This window comes from Lepus europaeus, chromosome 21 (genome assembly GCF_033115175.1).
Source record: "Lepus europaeus isolate LE1 chromosome 21, mLepTim1.pri, whole genome shotgun sequence".
In the NCBI taxonomy this organism is placed as follows: domain Eukaryota; kingdom Metazoa; phylum Chordata; class Mammalia; order Lagomorpha; family Leporidae; genus Lepus; species Lepus europaeus.
In genome coordinates this window covers 22,694,356-22,720,329 of record NC_084847.1, presented here as the reverse complement: position 1 = coordinate 22,720,329, position 25,974 = coordinate 22,694,356, and the positions used below count along the sequence as shown (strand labels likewise).

The window sequence follows — 25,974 nt, the reverse complement described above, 5'->3', positions numbered from 1 at the left end:
ACTGGGTTGAGTCCCACTGACTGGGGACTGGGAGCCATACACGCCCCAATAGTTAAGACTATTTTTAGGGATTTTTGTCAAATTATTCTGGTCAGGTACATCCCAGGTATCTAACCCAGTAACCAGTTGACATACGTTTGGGTATAAGGTGGGCCACCATGCCCTGGGGGTATGTAACCACTAACAGACCAGGCCACCCGTCCTGTGGGGGAAATTACTTCCCACGTTAACAATTGTGGAGCATGGGGATTGGAAAAACAATGGGGAAAGGCCAGGAACATCACAAATATTAAACAGTTTTTGAAAGTCTTAGCTTGAGCGGGTTCTGAGTGCGCTGGAGCTTCCATTTGGCTGGTCTATCCGGATCCTCGGGGCCCTGGGGAGGTGGTGCTCGCTTCACGTGTGAGGCGTGGACCCACGCAGCGATTCCGTCGACCTTGAGAGCGGTGGGAGTTGTCAACAGCACAGTGAAAGGGCCTTGCCACCGGGGCTCTAGAGTTTTAGATTCGGACATACACGGCATCACCGATTTGGAAAGGATGTCTTGGTTTGGTAGGCTGCTGCAAGAGGTTTCCAGACCTGGTTCTGGATGATCTGGAGCGCTCTCATCCGGGCCTGTAACCTAGGGGCATCGGCAACGGAGTCACTGGCAAGGTCAAGCAAGCCTGCTATTGGTGGGGGCCCTCCACAAAGGACCTCGCATGGTGTCAGTCCGCAATGAGAGGGCGTGTTTCGGACCCGGAACAACACCATAGGGAGGAGTTGGACCCAGTCTTTAACGCCAGTCTCCAACGCTAATTTGGTCAAGGCGCCAGATGTTGGGTCTTAGTCCACCCGTACAAGGATGGACTGGGTCCGAGGAAAGGTAAGCGCGCCGCTCGCCCGTTCCCCAGCCTCCTGGTCCCGGAGACAATTAGACGCAGCGGGGAGCCAAGTCTAGCAAGGACTCAGTCACCTTCTGCATAATAGTACCTTTTATAACACAAAACTGCAGAGTCATTGGGGCAGGGCTAAGGACCAACCAATTACTTAAAAAACACCTTGGGGGGGGGATTTCTATAGGACTAGCCCTATGTCTATACACTTGTTACTAGTTTTGTTACCTCCCTTGTTGTTGTGCAGCCAATTAGTTTTAGTGGTAAACAACTTTGGATTCCGCCCATCTTACTTGGCTCCAGCTCAGGCGGGGGCACCCGGGCCTGGCCTGGCCTGGCCAGGCTCATGCCCCACAGATTCCCCCTTTTTGTTTTAGCACGCGATCCCTGTCTTAGGTTGCCCCCAGCCGTCCTTGCCCTTACCCGTCATTGGTAACCCAGGCAGCTTGGCCATGAGCCCTGTCTTAGGTTGGTGCAGGACGCTGGGTGCTTTACCCGTCTTGGGGTGTCGCGTGACTTGTAATTATGGGGGCGTGGTGAGCTTTCTCCACCGCCTGTCTTAGGTTGTTCCGGTCCATCCGGAATCTTACCCGTCATTGGCAATGTGGAGAGCACCGGGGGCGCTTTCCCAGCTCAGGGGATCATAGCCCTCTGTGGCTAGCAGCCTCTGGTAATGAACCTCAACCTGTCTTACCCTAGTTGCCTCTATGTGCTGTTGTATAAACTGTATAAGCCTATTCGTTATGCATGGGCCAATGGCAAGGATTAAAAGCAGGGCAAGAAGCAGTCCAAGAAGAGAGAAGAGGTAGGGAAAGAGTCCATTAAGGCTCATCCAAAAGAGGCTTTTTTGGAGTACACACTAGATTACCTTGGAAACCAGAAATAAACACCTTGAACATAAGAGTTAGCACACAAAATCCGCACATAACTTAGAACTATTTAACAGAGCTAAAAAGAGCTTACATGACCTAACTTTAGAAATGGCAGAGTAACCCACTAAGCAGACACTGTTAAAAAGAGACACTATAGTTTTTGCAAAAGCAGATCTGTAAAAGAAACAAGTTTAAAGCATATTAAGGACATATAAAAACTTGTAAGACCACCTTAGCTGGAAAGCAAAAACACGAATACAACATAGGTCCGACATCATCTACAATATTTTAACACACTGCATAATTTAAATAGACTTAAACAGTTGTTACTTTAACAAATTTAGAGTCCCATCCTTTGAGAGTTCCAGGGATCCTACTGGAAGTCCCAAAGTTGTTAGACTCCATTTGAGAATTTAAACTGTTAGAGAGTCAACCGCCTAGCCAAAAACTAGTACGTATAACCTGAATATTTTAACCAAAGCTGTGGGGTAGATCTGATCAGAGTTAGGTAATCACTTAAACATTAAAGGCAGACAAATCCAATAAAACACGAAACCTTCAAGACACGTGCAAACTCTTAGATAAGTTAACTACAGCAGCACAGAAAAGAGCTGGTCATCAGCATAGAAGCCCGTTGCTTAGGACAGGGAAACACATCTGAAACAAAACGGCAGGGAATGAGAGGCTTCCGTAGTGCTGGAGAAAAAGTTTCATTAACTGCAAATAAAGACTCATTAGGTTGGAAAGGGTTAATGGATGAAGGTTTTTGTTCCTTTAGGTAAGGCCAGTGGTAGCCAAAGGCATTTTTTCTTCCTAGTGAGGACAGCATTGAATTGTAAATGGAGAGGAAAAAAGCAGCCCAAGGACTAGTCTCCCCTAGAGTATCTGGCTGTGGTCTGCAAGGGTGCAACAGGCTACACTGACTGGAAGAGAGTGCAGAGAAAGGCCGTGGTCCCCCATTTACAGGGAAGACTGTGCACGTCGGGGCCTAGTAGGACTGGCTGTGAGGTTGGGTAGGCACGCTGTTTACAAGATGGCGGCGGGTGATTTAAGGGAGGGGAATAACCAAAAAGGGGTGGCCACATGGGCGGAATTGGAGGCGCAGTGCCTTGAGGCAGTGTTGGGCTTTTAGGGGTTGCTGCCACACCTAAAGGCTCCACCTTAGTTTTAACTGCCTCTGGGGATTTACGAGCCTCCCTCAGGCCAGTGCAGGCCTTCCCTTTCCTCCTGCTCCTTGTGGATCCTTTTTGTTGTAAATCCTTTCTGCCTCCTTCATTAAATCTTGTATAGTATATCCCTGAAGCCCCTCTAGCCGCTGCAATTTATTGCGGATGTCCGGCGCTGACTGTCCTATAAAGGACATGATTACATCTCCCTGCCGGTCCTCTGCCAGGGGGTCAAACGGGGTGTACATACGGTAGGCTTTCATTAATCTTTTTAGGAAGCCTGCCGGCGTTTCCTCAGCCCCCTGCACTACTGCACGTACCTTGGCCAAATTGGTGGGGCGCTTTCCAGCCCCTCTGAGACCCGCAAGGAGAACCTGGCGGTAAAGACGAAGTCGCTCCCTACCAGCAACGGTGGTGTAGTCCCAATCAGGACGGGTTAAGGGAAACGCCTCCTCGATTTCGTTTGGCAGTAGGGTCGGTCGGCCATCTGCTCCAGGGACGTTTTTCCGTGCCTCGAGGTAGACGCGCTGCTTTTCCTCAGTAGTGAGGAGGGTCTGCAGAAGCTGCTGACAATCATCCCAGGTGGGCTGATGAGTCAATAAAATTGACTCGATCAGCCCAGTCAGAGCCTAGGGGTCTTGAGAGAAAGAGGGGTTATGGGTTTTCCAATTGTAAAGATCGGAAGCAGAGAATGGCCAGTACTGCATCTGGCCAGCCACCGAGCGAAGAGGAAAAGCCTGCGAAGTCCAGACGCTTCCCGAGCCCCCTGCCTGCCCCCGACGGAGGCGCAGGCGGCTGGAGGGCGGGGAAGGCGCTGAGACTTCTTCCCCTGCCCTCGTGGAATCGCGCGCGTTCTCGAACGTCCTTCCAGTGATCTAGAGTGAGACTTAAAGGGGTGGTTATTTGTTGACCCTTGCGTGTAAGGATTTCAGCCCAAACAAAAAGAACAGCCAATGCACAGACATATACAGTAAGCAAGACAAAACACATGGCTAGGACAAATCGAACGCTATTGCGCTATTTTTGGGAGCGGCTGCCTGACCAGCCCTCCCCGGGAAGGAGGGAGACTTAGTCTCCGACCCACCTCCAGACCACCCCGAGTGCGTCTTCCGGGGGAACAGACCGAGGGTTTCCCCTCATAACCCGGAGCGTCCTCCGGGTAACGGGCCAGGGGTTGCTGGGCACGCCTGCCTCCCCCACTGGTCCCACAGAGTCAGGTCAGATACTGGCCAGTCAGAATACTCAAGACGAAGACAACAACAGACAGAAAACACTTAATTATACCTCCAACTGGTCCGCAGAGAATGGGTCTGAGGGCGACCTCGAGCCCCACGTTGGGCGCCAAATGTTGGGCCCCTCAGTAGTAGAGATGCCCACTTGCTCGAGAGGACGCCCAAAAACCCAGACTCCAAACCAGCTGATGCAAAAAGCATGAGGTATTTATTGTACGTTTGCGCAAACGGGCCCCTCACCTCAGGCAGTGAGGAGCCCCGAGCGGCAGTTTTACACAGGTTATATAGGCAACGAATTAGCATATTCCTAACGCATGTATAGGATTGGTCAGTTCAGAGGGACCGTTAGCATATGGGAGAATGCTGGCGAAGAATGCTGGTGGAGAGTGCTGGTATAAAATGCAGAGGTGGCACGGGATTGGTTGGTTCGGAGGGACAATTAGCATACCGGAGAATGCTGAGGGAGAGTGCTAAGGTGTTACAGGATTGGCCGGTCGCAGTGACATTATAAGTGTGCGCCTAGAGACCCTCCGAAGGGAGGGGCAGCTCTGCTCTGGGGCGCGCCCAGAGGTTTCCTGGAGGGGAGGGGCAGTTCTGCTCTGGGTAGCATCTAACCTCTTAAGAAGCCCCTGATATTTGCCCAGGCCTAGTTTCCTGTCCCTCTCCCCCATAAGGGTCCTTCATTAAGAAGCAAGTGGTCTATGAATTCAGGGAAGCTAATCTTATTTCGGAGCAGGAGGAAAGGTTGGACAGAACTGTATAGATGAGGGAAAGCACTTAGAAGGCCCGGGATGGAGTATGGTAGAGGGTTTGGATGGACAAGGTGAAAAGGCATTCGAAGTAGGAAAAACTGCGTAATCAGAAGTGTAATGGGAGAACTATCTAAAGATTGTGCAGCACCATAAGGAGGGCCCAAGGAGCACAGATGCTTGAGTGGTACAGTGGAAGACAGCTCAGCTGTGAGCTAGAAAGGTTGAATTGGCTTTCCCCTTCGTGTCACACTCTCTGCTTCAGCATTGTGGTTGAACACAGAAGCACACAGAGCTGGATGGAGAGCAGGCTTTTTTCTTCAAGGGGTTGGTAATGATGACTGTTGTGTGAGGTTTTTTGTTTTGTTTTGTTTTATTATTTGGAAAGCAGTGTTGAGAGGGGGAGGGGGACATTAACTGCTTTACCCCCAATGGCCAGAATTGAGCAGATCTGAAACCAGGAACCAGGAGCTTCTGGTTCTCCCATATGGGTGACAGGGGCCCAAGAACTTGGAGCATCCTCTGCTGCTTTCCTAGGCACATTAGCAGGTAGCTAAATTGTGAGCAGAGCATCTGGGGCTCTAACCAGTGCCATATGGGATGCCAGCCCCCATTATGCCACAGTGCTGGCCCCCATTGTCTGAGTTTTAAGTCAGTGAATGACTCAGAAGACAGCCAGGCAGCTTGTCCCCATCTCCACAGTCCCGAGGCAGAATGCTTGCTCCCTTCTGGGTCGTGATGTGGGATGGGGCCTTTCACTTGAAAGAAGGTGCTTATTGCATGTTCTCAGTGAAAAGACATTGGAGACATATGATCATGCTATCCAAAAGGTACCAAGTCCCTTGCCAAGACAGAGTTGGAATCCTGCTTGTCAGCAAGTCTATTTGGCTCCAGGCTACAGCCACTTGACACAAAAGAAACCCAGTAAATACACAACAAAAGGATGAATGAATTAATGAGTGCCAAAGGGTTAGGAAGACAATTAGGCACATGGAATTTGCTGCTTCCTAGGGCTTTGAAGCATGAGTGAGAAGGACTTTTTGCCTCTCCTTATTTCCTTCTTGGGAGCTCACCAGGCAAACTCACCTCTGAGTGCTTCTGCAGCCTTGTTTTTGCTTTGCAGAATCCAGAGAGAACAAACCCTTCATGGCACTTGCTTTGCCTGTTTCTTTTTTACCAAAGGTGGATCTTGGAAGACTTATAGTTCAGCTTTGCAAAACGGTGTTGCCAGGACTGACTGTTCACCAAGGGAGGCCAAGCAGCCTCTTTCAAGAACCTTACATGTTTTGTCTACTATTGCTCTAGAAAGGATAGGGCCCCAGGCGGGATCTATGCAGACATCCTGGGGAAGCTTGGGGGTTCCAGTCTTTGAGCATGTGGGCTGAGCCTGTCAAGGAGCTGGCCCCCCACAGGTGGTGAGCTAGGGGTGCAAGTCTCAGTGTCCCCTAGGTGAGGAGGGAGGGACCAAGGGACTGTGGCTCCTGGCTGGTGTGTGCCTGCCCAATCCTTGGTTGGCCACCATCTTGGAGACAAACTCACAGAGGAGCGCATCTATGAGAGGGCTGCATCCTGGCTGCTGTGGAAGTGTGCTCCAGTGGGAACCTAGGGACGTGTGGGGCAGCACCAGGCACAGCTGGACCAGGCACAGTGGGGCTGGGCTGGGACATGGCTCCTCTGACCGATTCCTGACTCTTTCCAAACATTCTTCAGGCTCCAGGTACATCGCAGCAGCTGCTGGAGAGGAGGCATCCCACCTGTGTGCTGCATCATCAGCTGCTCCACGGGCCTGGCCTGAGCTGGGCCCAGTCCCCCCATAGCACTTGACCCGAGGGCATGGGGTAGCTGCAGAGGCTTCCACTCCTGTGCTGCACGACATGGGCTAATGTGAGAGGTAAGTTCTTGAGGAGTGCAGGGAGGGTCCTGGAGCAGCGCCTTGCCCGCCAGGAGTGTCTCTGCAGAGCCCAAGCCTTGATCTTTCAGGGTTGCCTGGATTTCAGCTTGGGCTGTCTGGAGTGGAGATTCTGAGGGCGGGAGTGTGGCGGGTCTTGCTAGTTCCTGCCTTCCTTCTCTGAGCAAAAAAGTAGCCAAGATGAGGCTGAGGGCCCTGTGAGTCCCTGCCCCTTGGGCAGGTGCAATGGGGGCCTGGGCTGTGCTTGCTAGCACAGGTGCCTCTGCCACACTTGATCTTGTGGCAGTTGTGGTAATTAGGAAAGTGGGTTCTTTGCAGACCCCAGGGAGATGACATCTCTCAGCCTCCCAGTTCCACATGTGGTATGATGGCATGGCCCTGAGGGAACAGTTGGAACCATGCACAGGCATCTAAAAATAGGAGAAAATAGTGATTGCTAACTAGCCACAGGCTGGCGGCTGTGCTGGGTGAGTGAGGAGTCCTCAGCCAACCCCCAGAACACTTTCAGGCAGAAGTGCTTTGTTCATCGCCGTGTTACTTTACTGTTTTCTCTCATTGAGTTACAGCTACCCCAAATGGCTTAGAATTTTCTCAAGCATGTAATTTGAGGAGTGACTGTGAACCTAGGAAACAGTTTGGTCTTATTAAGGTAATCATTAAAACTCCCTGAAAAGCATTTGTAGGTCAATTTTTCACTGACTTTTTTTTTTGACAGGCAGAGTGGATAGTGAGAGAGAGAGACAGAGAGAAAGGTTTTCCTTTTTGCCGTTGGTTCACCCTCCAATGGCTGCTGTGGCCGGCGCACTGCGCTGATCTGAAGCCAGGAGCCAGGTGCTTCTCCTGGTCTCCCATGCGGGTGCAGGGCCCAAGGACCTGGGCCATCCTCCACTGCCTTCCCGGGCCATAGCAGAGAGCTAGCCTGGAAGAGGGGCAACCGGGACAGAATCCGGCGCCCCGACCGGGACTAGAACCTGGTGTGCCGGCGCCGCAAGGCGGAGGATTAGCCTGTTAAGCCACGGCGCCGGCCTCACTGACTAATTTTTGCTCACTGTTTCCTCTGGTTTGTTACTTCTCTTTGTGAATCCCCCCCCCCACCTCCCCATGACATGGTCATCTTGGAATTCATTTTGGAAATGAAGGGAAGGTCTACCTCTCTGGGTTCCACCTTGGTGAATCATAGGCAGTCCCTTCTTTACCAATTGGGCAGTTGTTCCATGCACAGTACTTCATGAGCACATGAACTTTGTGTGTTGCTGAAGGAGGCTTGTTGAGATTATCCATTGAATACTGTGTATCAGAGGTTGGGAACCCTGCTTCCTCTGAGACCTTGGAACTGATGGGTGGTTGTATGTGCCTGATTAATGACATTTCCTTCTTTCTTCACAAGGAGTGATACAGTTAGAAGCATCCAGGCTTGGCTCTGTTCACGCCACGCATTTTTAAACAAACTGGCCATTCTAAAATGTCCAGCATGCAGACCCTCCCAGTGAGGGTTGTGCACGTGAGATAAGCTTCTTTTGGCTCTTGTGTTTTGAGATGTTTGGACTTCATATAATTAATCTGAGGACATTGGCATCCAACCATCTAGGCAACACTTATGTTACTACCACTAAACAACTAATGAAACTGATCATTTTAGCAAATTTTTCTTATTTATTTATTTGTTATCTTTAGAACTCAAAATTTGGAGCTTTGCTTTAGTTTCAAATGACACTTACCTTATTTCTAAGTCTGACAAAATGCATACAGTAATTCCCAGACCCTCTCATTGAAATCAGATGCAGTTTAAGGGTCTGTTTTATAAGATGTTTGATAGAACAGGTCTGTGTCTTCTAGGAATGAAGATAGGTGAAAATAGTAAAAGATATGACCGTCCTTTTCTTTAAAAGATTTTTTATTGATTTGAATGGCAGAGTTACAGAGAGAGGAGGAGAGACACATAGAGATCATCCAACTGCTGGTTCCCTTCCCAAATGACCCCAATCGCTGGGATTGGTCCATGATAAAGTCAGGAGCTTCCTCTGGGTTTCCCATGTGGATGCTGGGGCCCAAGCACTGCGGCCATCCTCTGCTGCTTTCCCAAGTGCATTAGCAGAGATCTGGATTTGAAAGTGAAGTAGCCAGTGGGTCTCAAACCAGTGCCCAAATGGGATGCAGCAGGCAGAGGCTTAACCTGCTAGGACACAATAACAGCCCCATGACAGTTTTTATGCGTGTCCATCAAAACCTATTTGAAACATGACAGCATGTTAACTGTCAGTTTTCAAAAACACACATGCACAGAGGAACAAATGCGCACACAGCACTAGAGCCAGGCAGCCACAGAGTGACAGTCTCAAAGTCCCACGTGCACACATGCAAGGCTGGTTGTGTCTCATGGGTTTTCCAGCTTCCTGCGGAGGAGCAGCAATCCTCATAACTGAAGCCCAACCTCTTATTTCTTTGGGCTGGGGCAAGGGGAATCATGAGAACTAGATCAGAATGAATGTTAACGTACATTACTCATTAGCAGTTCTCTTTGGTGCATACCTTAATTCCTTTACACCATTTTGAGGTGAACATTCACTAGCAGCACATGTGCAAAGTTGTGCAGCCAGCACCTGCATCTGATTTCAGAACTTTCCTCTCACTTTGTGGTGACCATAAACTTTATGGTGACCATAAACTCTGGGGTCAGGTGTTTTGAAAGGGCAATCTTACGTCCATATGTGTATATTTGTGTACTCACCTGGGCCTGTATGTACATACCTATTTATTTATTCATTTATTATTCCTAGGATAAAAGTTTTTAATAACCTTCTTGGAATAAGTTTTTAAGAATACAGTATGTAACTGTTTAATATACATGACAAAGTCCTTAATTTTAGAAATTTGCAAGTGTCTAAATATCCAAAGAATCCCACCATCCGGTATAAACATGAAACGTTTTCTTCCATGATACCAAAATTAAAATTAACCCATATTCTAACATTAAGAAATGAGACAAATAGTACAAACTTTATAAAGTGCACATAGAAAATATCAAGTGACCTCAGATGCTACCTTTCTATAGTCTGTCTTGCTTTGTGGAAGACATGATTTGTCCTATTTCAAACATGATCCATACATTAAATGCAGGACTAGAGGTGTGGAGGGTGGGGATTGGGAAGCAGTTCAGTGGAAAACTGTAGATCACAGGTGATTCAAGTCCTTGTGTGAGTGGGTAAATAATTGTCTGAATAAATTACAAAGATTTCCTGATAATACCAGAGATAGTACCACACAGAATTTTTTTAAGGAAGAAGACAATGAATGGATACCAGAATCTTTTCTAAGATGCAGTTAAATACTTTTTCAAATTCTGTGTTAATAGGGTATTTAATGCATATAGTATCAAATTCTACATAAACTCTAGTAGTTGCCCTTGATGTAGTATTTTATTTACAGATATGTCTTTTTAATTTTTTTTACTTTTTTAAAAAAAATATTTATTTGTAATTCAGAGTTACACACAGAGAGGATGAGAGGCAGAGAGAGAGAGAGAGAGAGAGAGAGAGAGAAAGAGGTCTTCTGTCAGCTGTTCCACTCCCCAGTTGGCTGCAACAGCCAGAGCTTAGTGGATCTGGAGCCAGGGGCCAGGGGCCAGTGGCCAGGAGCCAGGAGCCTCGAGTCTCCCCAGGGTCTCCTGCTTGGGTGCAGGGGCCCAAGGACTTGGGCCATCTTTATTGCCTTCCCAGACCACAGCAGAGAGCTATGTCAGAACCACAGCAACTGGGAATTGAACCGGTGCCCACATGGGATGTGCACATTGCGGGTGGTGGCTTTACGGTTATGGCACAGCCCCAGCACCTCCAGGAAGCTGTTCCCCATGGGATCCAGTTGTCTGCTAACATGCCTGGGAAAGCAGAGGGAGATGACTCAAGATGTCAGGCCCCTGAACCAAAATGGAGTACGAGAGAAAGTCCCTGGCTTTTGATTCGGCCTGTCCCAGCCCTGGCCTTTGTAGCGACCTTGGGGGTGAACCTCCAGATGGACGATCACTGAGAGAGAGAAGAGTGCTAGTGATGCTGCTTACACTGTTTCTCTCCCCAAGCAGCTTCAACAGCATGCACTGGCCCAAACATAAGCCAGGAGTCAGGAGCTCCATTTAGGACTCCCACGAGGCAGCAAGGCAGGGTACAGAGAACCTGGACCATCAGCGGCTGCCTCCCTGGGTCACAGCCTGGAGAGGTGGGACTGGAAGCAGCCCTGGGGCCGTCAGACAGAGGATGCAACAATTCACAGATGCGTCCCGTGGTGCCATGGCGACGGCCAGTGGGGAGTGCGCCTGTGCCCACTGCTGTGACCCGGAAGTGCACCTGCAGGCGCATCCGCTTCTGCCGCATGGTGCTTGGGTTGGAGTCAGGGCATGTCCGCTCCTGCCCAGGGCTTGGGCAAGCCTTGAGGAGCCGTGTTGTATGCTGAATGCCGACCCTGAGGAGACACAGCGCCCCCCCCCCAGGTTCACGCCAGGATCAGGTGAGGCTGCAGTCTGAGGCAGCCCCATCAGTTATTTTGGGCCTTTGGAAATTTCTAGGTGCGGTCCTCTTCTTCAACCCCTTCCAGAAGACTACACCTCAGGACTCTGTTCATGTTCCAGAGGAACAGAAACACTCTTTCTGCAGAGAGTTTGGTGCGGTGGCCTTCCTGTCACTGGTAGGTGGGGCCCGGGGTGCAGAGTGGGGAGGGAGTGTGTGTGTGAGGGGTAGCTGGGATAGAGGGTGGAGGAGAGAAGAGGTCAAGGGGGGGTGGCGGGAGGAGAGAGGAAGGGGGAGAATGAAAAGGTGGCATGAAGGTGGGGAGGCGAGGAAGGGAGGAGCAGAAACCTGCGTGGGGGAGAGGAAAGGGAGGGGGAGAGTGACAGGAGCCCCGGTGGGTGTGTGTTTCGGGGCTGGGGAGATTTGGGAGAGGAAAAACTTTTCCCACAGCCTCGGTTCCATTTGGGGGGTTTTTTGTCCCTGGCCAGAAGTAGCCTTGGCCGCATCCATCAGTAGAGGCCTTGATCACGGCCTCTCTACTCCGGGTTGTTTGGAAGTGTAAAGTGTGTGTGTGTGTGCACAGGAAAATGGGCACAGGGCGCTTGAATGAATTTGCACGTAATCCAGTGAATTTTCACAGACTGCACACACGGAGGAGGAAGCCGAAGCTTAGAGAATCCCCAAGTATCCCTCTGTGCTCTGTTCCTGCCTGCCCCAAGATTCTGACCCCTCATAGTAAGTACTAGATATTTTTTTCTATTTAAAGACTGGTTTGAAATGCAGAGTAACAGATGAGGCGGTGCTGGAGAGATTTTCAGTGTATGGTTTCACACCCCAGGTGGCTACAAAGGCCGGAGCTGAGCCAGGCCAGAGCAGAAACCAGGTACTTCATCCACTACTCCAGTGTGGGTTCAGGGGCCCAAGTGTTTGGGCCACTTCTTCTGCTTTCCTAGGCTTTTGAGCAGACAGCTGGATTACAGGTGGGAACAGCCTGAGTGGGACGGTGGGTTGAGCCATTGCATAGCGGGATGAAGCAACCGCCTTCAGTACCAGCATTGCATATGTGTTGGTTTGAGTCCCAGCAGCTCCACTTTTGTTCCAGCTCTCTGCTGTGGCCAAGCAAAGCAGTTGAAGAGGGCCCAAGTGCTTGGGCCCCTGTACCTGTGTGAGAGTCCTGGAGGAATCTCCTGGCTCCTGGCTTCAAATCTGCTTAGATTCGGCTGTTGCATCCATTTGGGGAATAAATCCACTATCGAAGACCTTTTCTCTTCCTCTGACTCTCTGTAATTCTACTTTTGAGATGAATAAATAAATATTTTTTCAAAAAAGTGTAACAGGCAGGAATCCAGTTGGCATCTATATGGAATGATGTTGTTCCAGGCAACGTTGTAACCTGCCATGCCACAAGGCAGGTCCCCCAGAGTACTTTTCTGCCTACTGTTTCTTTTTAGCTGAGCAGAAACGGGATATGTGAATATGGTAACTAATATCTATTTAATAAATTTGTTTTTATGTTACTCTAGTTATTATAAATTGTAACTTATTTAGTAATTATGGAAGCTTGCAAGTTTTTCCTTTCTCTTTGTGTGAGTTTTGGCATATTTTATGTTTCAAGGAATTCACACAATTTAGTTATCTTAGGAAATTTTTGGTCACAGAGTTGTTCATACTGTTCCTTTACAATAATCTTGTCCGTGGAGTCATGGTGGCACTGTTTCATTAACAAACTTAGTAACTTGCACCTTTTTTTCTTGGTTGGTCCTGATAAGAAGTTCATGAATTTTGTTGATGTGTTCAAAGAACCAAATTTTAGTTTTGTTGGCATTTTTTTGTGATTGTCCCTTCTTCAGTCCCAGCGACTTGTACTTCTATCTTTCCATGATTTATTTTATTCACCTTGCTTTAAGTATTTAAGTTGCTGTTCTTCCTCTGATCTCCTAGTGTGAACGCATAGCTCATTGATCTTCGTTCTTTTTTCTAAAATATGCATCCATTAATATAAATTGGCAGGATACAGTTTCAATTTAGTTTGAACTATTTTTTATTTGAGATTTATAAACATGTTATTTTGAGGTTGGTTGATTATTCTCTTCACAAGTATTTGGGATTTTCCAGCTTTTTCGTACTGACCTCTTAGGTAGTTGCATTGTGATCAGGGAGCTTCCATTGTGTGGTGCCTCTTCTTAGGAGTTGAGGTCTGCTGTGCACCCATGCACATGCTCAGAGTGGATGTGCCGTGTGGGTCTGAGTGTCGTGTTCCTTTTGCTGTGGTTGGAGCATCCTCTAAGGATCTGTTTGACAATTGGTTGCTTCAGGTACTTTTCTGTTCAGCCTTATCCTTACTGATTGTCTAACTGCTGATCTGTTCACGAAAGAGATGTCTTGACATCTGTGAGTGTAATAGTGCATTTGTTTATTTCTCTTTGTAGTTTTAACAATGGCTGTTTATGTATTTTGGCATGAGGTTTTACTTTTGGACTTACTATCCTACTCCATTGAAACATGTTTCTTCTGTTCTTTCATGAATCCCAAACCATCTTGGTTATTGTCGGTTTATTGATACTCTTGAAAGACAGACAGTATTGTGATTTCACCCAGTTCCTTGTTTTTCATGGTGGAATAGTTGTCTTGAGTTTTCCTAACTACAGTCAGGTTTGTTTTTTCTCAAAAACCTCTTGCTGGAGTTTTTTTAAAAATTATTATTATTTAGATTGCCTTAACCTGATAGAACCATTTTACCAGAAATGGTATCTTAGTAATATTCAATCTTCCAGTACCATACACAGCGTATTTACTTAGATCTTCTTTAGTTTCCTTGATCAGCATTTTAGTCTTCACCCAACATATTGTGTATTTTATTCATAGGGTTTGTGAGTTTTCATTTCAGTAGGCTATTTTAAATTTTATATCAGTGTCTGTCTGTTCACTGATGGTAGTATACAATTGATTTTATAATAAGTAATTGTGTTTTTATAGATTTTCTTATTTATTTGAAAGGTAGAGTTAGAGGCAGAGGCATAGGTAAAGAGATAGAGACAGAGACAGAGGTCTTCCATCTGCTGGTTCACTCCCAGATGGCTGCAGTGGCTGCAGCTGAGCCGATCAGAAACCAGGAACCAGGAGCTTCTTCTGGGTGTTGCAAGCAGGTACAGGGGCCCAAGGACTTGTGCCATCTTCCACTGCTTTCCCAAGCCATAGCAAAGAACAGGATGGGAAGTGGAATGTCTGGGACGCCAGCAAGTGCCCATGTTGGGTGTCAGCGCTGCAGGTGGTGGCTTTATCCAGTAGGCCTCAGCGCTGGCCCTGCATTTGATATTTTCGCATTGCCCCTATAACCTTTCATGGTCTTGCTAAAATAATTTATTATTCCTAGTAGCTCTTTAGAAAATGTTTTTGGAACTCTTTGTAGATAATCATGTCTTTGGGAAATCCATAGTTTAACATCTCCCCTTTAGCTTTCTTATTTCATTGTGTTTTTCTTGCGTTAATCACAGTAAGTGGGCTCCCTGCTGTGATGTCAAGTAGGAGCAATGACTGTGGAAGTCCTTAGCTTTTATGTCATCTTTTGGGGAAACCCTTCTCTACTGGCTTTCACCATTTCAGTGTGATGCTTGCCATAGATTTTTATTTGTTTTCTTGGATCAGCATTTGACTAATTTCTGCACAGCTTTCATATTTTTCTTCTTTAGCCACTCACACATGAATTACATAGATGGGTTTTTCTACCACCGAACCAACTTCCATTTGTGAGAGAAGCCCCGATTAGTCATGATACATTAAAGTATTACTAGATTTTATTCAATTGTATTTTGAGGATTTGGAGAGTTCTGTGTTTATGAGGGACGTTCATGCATAGTTTCTTTCCCGGTAATATATTTGTCTGATTTTGGTATTAAAGTACCTCAGGTGGCATAAAGCGAGTATTTCATCTTCTGTATTCAGGAAGTGTATGGGTAGAAGCTATCAGTGAAGTGGTATTGGATAGGAGGGCTTATCATTTTCTTTGCTGGAGGATTTATAACTGGATTCAATGTCTTGAGTAGATACAGGTGGATACTTCAGAAAGTCACAGGAAGCTGAAGTGGAAAGTTTATTGTGGAGCAGAATAAGTGTGTGTCAGGAGGCCAGGAGAAATGCCCTCACAGGTTCTAATTTTTATTTCATCTTCATTCATGAATGAGAGCTTTGCAAAGCACAGTATTCTGGGTTTCCAGCTTTTTTTTTTCTGAAGACTTGGCAAATATACATCTCACCACTTTCTCCTAGCCCGCATAGCTTTTCTGATGACAAGTCCGATGAGATTCTAATCAGAGATCCTCTGAAAGTAGTCTGGTGTTTCTCTTGTGTGATTTTAGAATCTTTTCTTTATGTTTGAGTGAGAAGAATTTGACTGCGGTGTGTCGTGGTGAAGATCTTTCTGGTCATGTGTATTAGGACTTGCATGTGCTTCCTCTGCTCGAACGTCCCTTTCTTCAAATTAAGGAAGTTGTCTGTAATTACTTCAGTAAAAAGGTCTTCTCATCACTTGTCTTTCTACACCTTCATCTACTTGTTCTGAGAATATCCCTTAGCCTAAAGCATAACAGTGAAAATATTCTTAGTTGATGACATGCTAGGGAAAGAATGGCAAGGCCTATTCAGAGCAGCTATCACTCCCGTTGCAGTCCCTAGGCTCCAGCTCCCAAGCACTTGGCCTGGCCAGAGGAGGATAGGGCTGCCCACATAGTGACAGTGCAGATAAAGTGTGTCACCCTCGTTGCCACTATCACCTTGTGTCTGGCCACAGTTGAACCGTGGCCCCAAGGCTCGGAATGGCATCCAGGAGAGGAGTGATAGTGATGCATATCACATTCCTGTAGGCTGCAGACCAGTGCAGCCCCTGCATGCTGTTTCACACCAGGAAGAGCAGGGCTCCTGCTGAGTAAAGTGTGAGAGTCTCTGGGGTGCTTCCTTGCTTGGCCTAGGAGAGAAGATGACCCATTATGACAGCTCTGTCACTGGCATCTGTTGGCTGTTCCAAGGCAGGATCTTGAGTTGGTTCCCTCTGAGCAGTGGCTTGCACTGCTCTTGCAGTGCTAACACCCTGGGTTTCAGACTTGCAGCCCACCTTTGGCAGGATTTGTGGCTTGCATGGTGGTCTTCTTGTCTTCAGCCGCCTTGAGCACGAGTGCCACTGGGATCTGTAGCTATTCTGGTAAGGTCTGGGTGTGGTTTGGTTGAATCTAGGGGGTCAGAGTTAACAGAGAGGATCTGCTGCTTGAGCTGTGAAGGGCAGGATTTAGGGAAAGGATAACTCTTCTCTGACTGAGCATACACCAGGACAGACAGGCCAGAGTGTTGGCTCATGTCTTTGCTTGGGATTTCTTTTAGGCTTGCTGCTTGACCTGTGTTAAGGCGGTGGGCAAGGGGAGGGTCTGGAGGGAGATAATGGCCTTGACCATGGGTGGTTCCCTTGCTGAGATACTTACCGCAAGGGAACCGCAGCTAGTCTGTTTATCTGTCACCACAGGGCCACACTGACTCATAAAAGCAAGAAGCCAAAGGCCCTTATTCATTCCCACCATACACTCACGTGTACCTCTGTGTGCATTGCACCATGTGTTCCCAAAGTGCTCATGCTGCAAGGCTCTGCCTGGATGTGGAGGCCCCCCACATGGAGCCATCAAGTCCTTGTCTTTGTCTTTGTCACAGTCACCTTATGGCATTGCTGGCTATACTTAGTGGCACCAAGAGTCCTACAATTTTCCGAGTCTGCCTTGCTGGGATAGTTCATGGTGAGCAGGAGGGAATGCAGAGGGCACAGCCCCATGGGGCAGCTGACTCCACATGAGGGCCACACAGGTCACATGTGGTGTGGGTGGCCTGGCCCGGCAGGAATCTGCACACCTTCATGCATGCCTGTGCCCCTCAGTGCAGCATGTAAGGGTGCAGCTGAGGGTATGGCCCCTTGCTGATGGGTTCAGGACGTGCCCAAGATTAACTCTGAGCCTTCTGGTCAAGTGATGGTGACCATAAACTCTGGAGTCAGGTGTTTTGGGGGGGCAGTCTTATGTCCATATGCGTGTGATTGTGTACTCACATGTGCCTGTATGTACATAGCTATTTTTTATTCATTCATTCATTCATTTATTATTCCTAGGAAAAAGTTTTTTTTATTTATTTTTATTTTTATTTTTTTATTTTTTTGACAGACAGAGTGGACAGTAAGAGAGAGAGAGAAAGGTCATCCTTTGCCGTTGGTTCACCCTCCAATGGCCGCCCCGGCTAGCGCACTGCCTTCGGTGCACCGTGCTGATCAGATGGCAGGAGCCAGGTGCCTATCCTGGTCTCCCATGGGGTGCAGGGCCCAAGGACTTGGGCCATCCTCCAGTGCACTCCCGGGCCACAGCAGAGAGCTGGTCTGGAAGAGGGGCAGCCGGGTCAGAACCGGTGCCCTGACCGGGACTAGAACCCAGTGTGCCGGCGCCACAAGGCGGAGGAATAGCCTAGTGAGCCGCGGCACCGGCCGGAAAAAAGTTTTTTAATATCAACATTCTTGGAATATATTTTTAAGAATACAGTATGTAACTGTTTAATCTATATGACAAAGTTCTTAATTTTAGAAATTCGCAACTGTCTCAATATCCAAAGAATCTCACCTTTCGGTATAAACAAGAAACATTTACTTCCATTATACCAAAATTAAAATTAACCCATATGCTAACATTAAGAAATGAGATAAAAAGTGAAACGTTATAAAGTGTACGTAGAAAATGTCAACAGTGAGCTCAGATGCTACCTTTCTGTATTCTATCTTGCTTTGTGGAAGACACGCTTTGTCCTATTTCAAACATGATCCATATTTAAAATGCAGGGCTAGACTGTGGAGGGTGGAGAGTGGGAAGAAGACCTGTGTTCAGTGGAGAACTGTGTAGATCACAGGTGTTTCAGGTGCTTGTGCAAGTGGGTACATAAATGTCTGAATAACTAAATTACAAAGATTTCCTGATGCGTAAGTAGGAGATAATACTAATACCACATAGAATGTTTGTAAGGAAGATAGAAAAAATGGATACCAGAATCTTTTCTAAGATTTCTAAGATTCTTTTTCAAATTCTGTGCTAATAGGGTATGTAATGCATATAATATCAAATTCTACATAAACTCTATAAGTTCTTTTTAAAATTTATTTCACAGATAGAGTTAGTGAGAGAGAGAGAGAGAGAAAGGTCTTCCTTCCATTGGTTCATTCCCCAAATGGCCTCTACGGCAGGGGCTCCAGGATTGGGCCATGTTCTGCTGCATTCCCAAATCAAGCAGAGAGCTGCATAAGAAATGGAGCAGCCGTACTGGAAAAGGCGCCCGTATGGTGCCGACACTACAGGCGGTGGCTTTACACGTACTGCACAGCAAAGACCCTTCCTGGAAGCTGTTCACGGTAGGATCCAGCTGTCTGCTAACGAGCCTGGGAAAGCAGAGGGAGATGGGCCCAAGGACTTAGGCCCCTGAACCCAGAACGCAGTGCCGGGTAAAGGCACTGACTTCTGCTTTGGCCTGGACGAGTCCCGGCCTTTTTAGTCTCATGGGGTTCAACCCCCAGATGGACGATCACTGAGAAAGAGAGTGCTAATGATGTGCCATGCACTGCTTCTCTCCCCAAGCAGCTTTAACGAACAGCCAGTGCAGGGCCAGGCAGAAGCCAGGAGGCAAGAGCTCCATTCTGGACACCCAAGAGAAAGGGAGGCGGAATCCAGAGAACCTGTGCCATCAGCGGCTGCATCCCTGGGTCACAACCTGGAGCAGGAGAGGCAGCACTGGAAGTGCCCTGGGGCAGTAGGCTCTGGATGCAGCAGTGGGCATTTGCATCCCATGGTGCCATGGTGACGGCCCGTGGGGAGTGCGCCTGCGCCTGGCGCTGTGACCTGGAAGTGCACCTGCACGCCTGGTGCCAACTGGCAGGCAGTGCTCCGCTGGGAATCAGTGCTGCATCCGCTCCTGCCCGAGAGCCTGCGCAAGCCGTGAGGAGAGGAGCCATCCTCAACGCTGTTGGCTGAGCCTGAGGGAGAGCCAGCGTCCCCAGGGTCAGGCTGGGATCAGAGAGGCTGTGTCCGAGGCTGCCACACCATTTCAAACCAGGTGCATTTCTCCTCCTCGGCCCCTTCTGGAGGCAACAGCCTTTGTGACCTCTGACCTGGCAGCAGCCCGGGCCCCCTTTGGAGGTGAGTGACGCATGCGGCTGTTGCGGTTACCCACTGGGGGTCTTGGCTGCCCGCGTGCCTGTTGCTCTTGGGTCCCGAAGGCGCGGGTGGAGTCGCGGTGGTGCTGTGTGGACCATCTGGAAGGGTCCCCAGGGTGTGAGCAGCTGTGCGAGAGCAGAGGTGGCTCGGTCTCCTCCCGGAACGGCCCCGCGTTCCCGTCGGTTTGCTTTTTGAGGGCCCAGCCGCCCTGCTCTAGACCTCAGAGACTGTTGCTGGGAGGAACGAGAACGAAAGTGCGTGTCTGTTTCCTGGTCTTGGAGGCCAGATTCGGGTTCCTCGCGTTGGGTGTGATGTCAGCGCTCTGTGGGCTTTTCATGAAAGAGCCTTGTCAGGCCGAGGTGTACGTTCCGTTCCTGATGTGAGGATTTGTGTTTTAGTATGGCAAGAGTCAGGGACGTTTTTGTGAACGAGGTTTTCTGTGTCTGTCGGGATACTTTCTGGGCTTTCCCCATGTGTATTCTGTTCTGGGATCGATTGATTGTGTAGGGTAGCCACGCTTGCATTTGCAGAGTAACTCTCGGTTGCGCACAGTGTGCTGAGCTTTGGTTGTGCTTCTGGATGGCGTCTGGTAATATTTTGTTGGGGCATGTGACACATTCATAACGGATCTGTGTGTGCCATTTTCTTTATGATGTGCTTGTGTTGGATGTTGGGATAAGGCTGCTCTGATGGAATGAAATGGAAGGCTTTTCCTCTTTATCTCCTTGTTGGAAGGGTTTGCGAACCACGGATTTTAATTGTCTTTTCCCTGGGCGTTCTCACCGCTGGAGCCATCTGGTCCTGGACTTTTCTTCATGTCTTTTTTGGTTTGTTTGTTTCGTTTTCCCTGCTACTACAGTGTCTTTGCAAATTATAAGTGTATTCAGAGTTTCTTGTTTTACTGTATTCAGTTTTAGTGGTTTGCGTCTTTCTGCGAGTCCATCCACTCTATCTAGGTTGACCAAATCCTTGTGGCTTGTATTTTCCATAGCGTTTTTGGATGATTATTTTGGCAAGGTTGGTAGTGATGTCCTCTCTGTCATTTTTGTTGTACATAAGTGTTGAATAAATAAATTATAAAGATTTCCTGATGCGTAAGTCATAGATAAACCACCTAGAATATTTTAAGGAAGAAGATAATGAATGGTTCCCTAAATTTTTCTAGGATGGAGTTAAATACTTTTTCAAATTCTGTGTTAATAGGGTATTTAATGCAAATAGTCTCAAATTTGATATAAACTCTAGTAGTTGGCCTTGATGTAGTATTTTGTTTATAGCTATATCTCCCTTTTTAAATTTTTTTTACTTCTTCTCAAATATCTTATTTAGTTATTTGAAATTCGTAGTTATACACAGAGAGGATGAGAGAAACAGAGAGACAGAGACAGAGACAGAGAGACAGACAGATAAGTTTTCCATCTGTTGGTCCACTGCCTAGTTGGCTGCAATGGCCAGAGCAGAGCGAATCCAAAGCCAGGATCCAGGAGTCTCCCCGGGGTCTGCTGCATGGGTGCAGGGGCCCAAGGATTTCGGCCATCTTCTACTGTTTTTCCAGACCACAGCAGAGAGCTGCATTGGAAGTGGAGCAGCTAGGACTCAAAGCAGCGCCCTTATGGGAAGCCAACACTGCAGGCGGTGGCTTTACCTGCTACCCCACTGTGCCAGGCCCTCCCAGAAGCCATTCCCTGTGTGATCCAGCTGGCTGCTAACATGCCTCGGAAAGCAGACGGAGATGGTCCAAGGTCTTAGGCCCCTGAACCCCGAATGGAGCACCGGATAAAGTCCCTGGCTCCTCTTCCCCGACCTTGAACACTGAGAGGAACTGGAATGCTGCTGTGTGATAGAGGCCTCCTGCAATTTCTGTGAGCTGTACTAAGTGCCCACGACTCTGCTTCATGTTTCTATGGTACCACACTTTCAGAACTGTGCTGGCAAATGATTCAGCGGACAGTCTGTTCCCGCTCTATTGCTGCTCTGAGCCTGTAATCAAGGTCCACACAAGGCCGATGATAGAAATGTTGTATCCAGAACAGCCCCCTTATAACTAAGGTGACCTCCAGGCCCCACAAATGAATCTTGGATCAGAGGTCTAGAATTTCTGTGCAACTTGAACATTTCCTGCCTTGGGAAGTTCACTGCTGCCACCCCCAGGACATGTTCTGAGCTGCTTGGTCCTGGGTGTAGAGGCTCTGGCCGCTGGAAATGTTGTACTGAGTTGACTTCTGAGTGTCCAGATACCAGAAAACATGTAACAGTGTTTCTCGGATCTGTGGGACCACTTGGATATCCAATTGTGGTGGGAGACACACATGGTGGATTTATGAGTGCTAACTCAGGGTGGAGCTGAGTGCTTCCTGTGGGGACTGTGGGATCTTGCTGGGATGCCAGGGTGGCACAGTGACCCATGTTGCTCTGGTGGCTCTCGCTGAATCTATGTGTAGCTTAGAAGGTAAAACTGTGTCTTTTCACTAGCATGGAGCAGAACCTCATAAGGATGAGGAGATGGTCCTATAATAACTTAATGCTAGGGCTGGTGCTGTGACACAACAGGATAAAGTCTTGGTCTGCAGTACAGGCATCCCATATGGGTGCTAGTTCGTATCACAGCTGTTCCACTTCCGATCCAGCTCTCTACTATGCTCGGGGAAAACAGTAGAAGATGGCCCGAGTCCTTGGGCCCCTGCACCTGCGTGGGAGACCCAGAAGAAGATTCTGGCTCCTGGCTTTGGATCAGCTCAGCACTGGCCATTGCAGTCATTTGGGGAGTGAACCAGCTGTTGGAAGACCTCTCTCTCTCTCTCTCTCTCTCTCTCTCTCTCTCTGGCTTTACCTCTCTATATACCTCCTTCAAATAAATAAAATAAATCCTTTTTAAAAAAGAACTTGTTCTAACTTGGAAAGGAAATCTCATTCCTCTGCTTCAAGTCAGCTTGCAGTTCAGGAAGGGCAGCATTTTTGTGCTTCTGGAGAATCTCTAGGCTTCTTATTTGTTCTCTGCTGGCTTCTCCCTTGAAATTATCGTGTGTCATCATCCTTTGCTCTGTTAGGATCCATTTTTAAAACCATGATTTTCTCTTCTTCGTGAGGATACTTCAGAAAGTTAATGGAAAATGGAATAAATGATACCTTTATTTTGGTGTAATTTTTTTGAACTTTTATTTAGTAAATATAAATTTCTAAAGTACGGTTTGTGGATTACAATGGCTTCACCCCCCATAACTTCCCTCCCTCTCCCTCTCCCATTCCATTCACATCAAGATTCATTTTCTCTTATCTTTATATACAGAAGATCGATTTAGTATATATTAAGTAAAGATTTCATCAGTTTGCACCCATCCAGAACATAAAGCATAAAATACTGTTTCAGTACTAATTATAGCATTAATTCACGTTGGACAACACATTAAGGACAGAGATCCCACATGAGGAGAAAGTACACAGTGACTCCTGTTGTTGACTTAACAATTTGACACTCTTGTTTATGGTGTCAGTAATCTCCCTAGGCTCTAGTCATGAGTTGCCAAGGCTATGGAAGCCTTTTGAGTTCGCCGACTTCGATATTTTTTAGGCAAAGTCATAGTCAAAGTGGCAGTTCTCTCCTCCCTTCAGAAAAAGGTACCTTCTTCTTTGATGGCCCCGTTCTTTCTACTGGGATCTCACTCACAGAGATCTTTCATTTAGGTTCCCTCCCTTCCTTCCTCCCTCCCTCCCTCCCTCCCTCCCTCCCTTCCTTTTTTTTTTTTTTTGCAAGAGTGTCTTGGCTTTCCATGCCTAAAATACTCTCATGGGCTCCTCAGCCAGATCCAAATGCCTTAAGGCCTCATTCTGAGGCCAGAGTGCTGTTTAGGACATCTGCCATTCTGTGAGTCTGCTGTGTCTCCCACTTCCCATGTTGGATCATTCTCTCCCTTTTTGATTCTATCAGTTAGTATTAGCAGACACTAGTCTTGTTTGTGTGATCCCTTTGACTCTTAGACCTATCAGTGTGATCAGTTGTGAACTGAAATTGATCACTTGGACTAGTGAGATGGTATCCGTACCTGCAACCTTGATGGGATTGAAATGGAATCCCCTGGCACATTTCTAACTCCACCATTTGAGGCAAGTCCTATTGAGCATGTCCCAAATTGTACATCTCCTTCCTCTCTTATTCCCACTCTTATATTTAACAAGGATCACTTTTCAATTAAATTTAAACACCTAAGAATAATTGTGTGTTAATTACAGAGTTCAACCAATAGCATTAACTAGAACAAAAAAAATACTAAAAGGGATAATGTATTAAATTGTACATCAACAGAGAGGACAAGGGCTGATCAAGTCACTGTTTCTCATAGTGTCCCTTTCACTTCAATAGGTTTCCTTTTTTGTACTTGGTTAGTTGTCACCGATCAGGGAGAACATATGATATTTGTCCCTTTGGGACTGGCTTAATTCACTCAGCATGATGTTTTCCAGATTCCTCCATTTTGTTGCAAATGACCGGATTTCATTGTTTTTGACTGCTGTGTAGTATTCTATAGAATACATGTCCCATAATTTCTTTATCCAGTCTACTGTTGATGGGCATTTGGGTTGGTTCCAGGTCTTAGCAATTGTGAATTGAGCTGCAATAAACATTAATGTGCAGACAGCTTTTTTGTTTGCAATTAAATTTCCTTTGGGTAAATTCCAAGGAGTGGGATGGCTGGGTTGTATGGTAGGGTTATATTCAGGTTTCTGAGGAATCTCCAGACTGAATTCTATAGTGGCTTTACCAGTTTGCATTCCCACCAACAGTAGGTTAGTGTCCCTTTTTCCCCACATCCTCTCCAGCATCTATTGTTGGTAGATTTCTGAATGTGAGCCATTCTAACTGGGGTGAGATGGAACCTCATTGTGGTTTTGATTTGCGTTTCCCTGATTGCTAGTGATCTTGAACTTTTTTTCATGTGTCTGTTATCCGTTTGGATTTCCTCTTTCGAAAAATGTCTATTGAGGTCCTTGGCCCATCTCGTAAATGGGTTGTTTATTTTCATGTTGTGGAATTTCTTGATCTCTTTGTAGATTCTTGGTATTAACCCTTTATCTGTAGTATAGTTTGCAAATATTTTTCCCATTCTGTCGGTTGCCTCTTCACTTTCCTGACTGTTTCTTTTGAAGTACAGAAACTTCTCAATTTGATACAATCCCAAATGTTAATTTTGGTTTTGACTGCCTGTGCTCCTGGGGTCTTTTCCAAGAAGTTTTTGCCGGTACCTGTATCTTGCAGGGTTTCTCCAATGCTCTCTAATAATTTGATGGTGTCAGGTTGTAGATTTAAGTCTTTAATGCATGTTGAGTGGATTTTTGTGTAACGTGGAAGGTAGGGGTTTTGCTTCAAGCTTCTGCACGTGGAAATCCAATTTTCCCAGCACCATTTATTGAATAGACTGTCCTTGCTCCAGGGATTGGTTTTGTATCCTTGATCAAATATAAGTTGGTTATAGATGTTTGGGTTGATTTCTGGTGTTTCTATTCTGTTCCATTGGTCTATCCATCTGTTTCTGTACCAGTACCATGTTGTTTTGATAACAACTGCCCTGTAGTATGTCCTGAAATCTGGTATTGTGATGCCTCCGGCTTTGTTTTTGTTGTACAAAATTGCTTTGGCTATTCGAGGTCTCCTGTGTCTTCATATGAATTTCAGCATCATTTTTTTCCAGATCTGAGAAGAATGTCTTTGGTATTTTGGTTGGTATCGCATTGAATGTATAAATTGCTTTTGGGAGAATGGACATTTTGATGATATTGATTCTTCCAATCCATGAGCATGGAAGATTTCTCCATTTTTTGGTATCCTCGTATATTTCTTTATTTAAGGTTTTGTAGCTTTCATCGTAGAGATCTTTAATGTCCTTGGTGAAGTTTATTCCAAGGTATTTGATTGTTTTTGTAGCTATTGTGAATGGGACTGATCTTAGAAGATCTTAGAAGTTCTTCCTCAGCCATGGCATTGCCTGTGTATACAAAGGCTGTTGATTTTTGTGTATCGAATTTATATCCTGCTTCTTTGCCAAACTCTTTTATGAGTCCCAATAGTCTATTAGTAGAGTTCTTTGGATCCCCTAAATAAAGAATCATATCATCTGCAAAGAGGAATAGTTTGAGTTCTTCCTTCCCAATTTGTATCCCTTTAATTTCTTTTTCTTGCCTAATAGCTCTGGCAAAAACTTCCAGAACTATATTGAATAGCATTGATGATAGAGGTCATCCCTGTCTGTTACCAGATCTCAGTGGAAATGCTTCCAACTTTTCCCCATTCCATAGGATGTTGCCCGTGGGTTTTTTTTTTTTTTTGACAGGCAGAGTGGATAGAGAGAGAGAGATACAGAGAGAAAGGTCTTCCTTTTTGCCGCTGGTTCGCCCTCCAATGGCCGCTGCGGCCAGTGCATCTCGCTGATCCGAAGCCAGGAGCCAGGTGCTTCTCCTGGTCTCCCT

The 25,974-nt window shown here is 46.9% G+C and overlaps 1 long non-coding RNA gene across 1 annotated transcript in view; it reads left to right on the top strand.

Moving 5' to 3' along the window:
* The first annotated feature begins 6,633 nt into the window (after window positions 1–6,633).
* The window catches only part of LOC133751107 (uncharacterized), an 82,318-nt gene continuing 62,977 nt past the window's right edge, over window positions 6,634–25,974 (top strand). Inside the window, exons 1-3 of the long non-coding RNA XR_009864755.1 lie at window positions 6,634–6,785; window positions 11,359–11,477; window positions 11,940–12,034. This is a non-coding gene — a long non-coding RNA (uncharacterized LOC133751107). The remainder of the gene's footprint in view (window positions 6,786–11,358; window positions 11,478–11,939; window positions 12,035–25,974) is intronic.